The sequence below is a fragment of the Sinocyclocheilus grahami genome, unplaced genomic scaffold, assembly GCF_001515645.1.
Source record: "Sinocyclocheilus grahami isolate Dianchi unplaced genomic scaffold, SAMN03320097.WGS_v1.1 scaffold220.1, whole genome shotgun sequence".
NCBI classification, from domain to species: Eukaryota; Metazoa; Chordata; class Actinopteri; order Cypriniformes; family Cyprinidae; genus Sinocyclocheilus; species Sinocyclocheilus grahami.
In genome coordinates this window covers 219,097-220,624 of record NW_015505399.1, presented here as the reverse complement: position 1 = coordinate 220,624, position 1,528 = coordinate 219,097, and the positions used below count along the sequence as shown (strand labels likewise).

Sequence of the window (1,528 nt, the reverse complement as noted above, 5' to 3'; positions counted from 1 at the left end):
GGGGGTGTATGCATGCGAAGAATAAAGAGACCCCAACCCACATTATCCCATAAATCTCATCTAGCATGTAGAACGGACCCTAGCCTTTGTGACCGACTTGGTAGAAACACACAAGCAATCTTTTCATGAACAAAGACAATGGCCACTAACTCCAGCCTGTGTCAGCAGTCATAAAGCAGTGCCACGTCTTAATGGAGGCCCTTATTCCTTTCTCCATAAGGCATTAACACAGTGGTCAAGACCAGCTGCCATTGGCCGTATCCTGCGCACACAGCCATTCTTTCAGGTCTTTCTGATGGAGCCAGCACACTGTTCAGAATCAGGCAGAAGTGTCTCTGACTGATGAATTATAGTGTTGCTGATACAATAGACGGGAGTTTGGCGTTCTTAGGAATAGCAGAGTCTAATTTGCGGGTATTAACTTTCTCTCCATCTGTAATCCAGTAATAGCAGCTCAGGGTTATTTCTGGGTTTATGAGTTGAACTGAAACTCCAGAAGCAAATATCTTCCACACTTTTCATCACTTTTGCAAAATGAATTGGTAGGCCAGTTTTAGTGGATTGACTGTGTAAAGTCATTTCTCACAGTCTGTATGTGTAGTCTTGCACCAGTGTAGTTTATCACATTTAATATGAACAAGTTCCATTACCGTATTGGCCCGAATATAAGACGACCCTGATTATAAGACGACCCCCCCTTTTTCCAGATGTACCTTTTGGAAAAAGGCTTTTTAAAAAACAAATATTGTTTTTTCTCAGTAAAACACATTTTGCCTTCAATTATTTTCATATTGCATATTTTTCCTATTTTAATTTTTGTTTTGAAAGTACGGTAAAAACTGGTCAAATGTACCAACAATCACATTTAAAAAATATACACTTTTTGATATACCATTAAAAAAAATAATAATTATTGAATTAGGACATTTAGGCTATCCATCTAATAGTAGCCTACCAAAATGTTATTAACAGTAGAAGTTAAATCTTACTGTAGTCTTCAAATCTGGGTACTGTCTTATGTTTTAAAATCACAAAGGGAGTTTGGTCCCATCAGGCTAACGTGACAGTCATGACTCATGCAGCTGTAAGGTTTTCTTTTTCTTTTGTTTTTACTCGCGATCTTTACAACACGCATTACATTACGTATTTCATGGCACACTCGTTTTATGCGTATTTGGCGCCACCTATTGTTGTGGGTGTATTATTGACATGTCAAAGTCTAGACCCTGAATATAAGACGACCGCGTTTTTTCAGATGTATTTCCAAGAAAAAAACATTGTCTTATATTCGGGTCAATACGGTACTTCTTTGTTGGGAATGGGTGGTTTAAATGTGACTTAAGTGTCCAAATACTTATTGGGGTCACTGTATTGGATCCAATCTCAGCTATAAATCAGGAAAGACATCCATTGTTTTCAAACTTCGCACTTAAGGCATGTTTAAAGACTTATTACTAATTACAGAGAGTAACAACCCTACAGATTCAGCCCGTAATGTGAACTTTACTTTGGGGGGGGGGGGGGGGGG

At 38.5% G+C, this 1,528-nt stretch overlaps 1 protein-coding gene across 1 annotated transcript in view; it reads left to right on the top strand.

Annotated features, from left to right (window-relative positions):
* LOC107596541 (unconventional myosin-X-like) overlaps nt 1-1,528 on the top strand; it is a 72,889-nt gene that overhangs the window by 38,516 nt on the left and 32,845 nt on the right. The window lies entirely within an intron of this gene.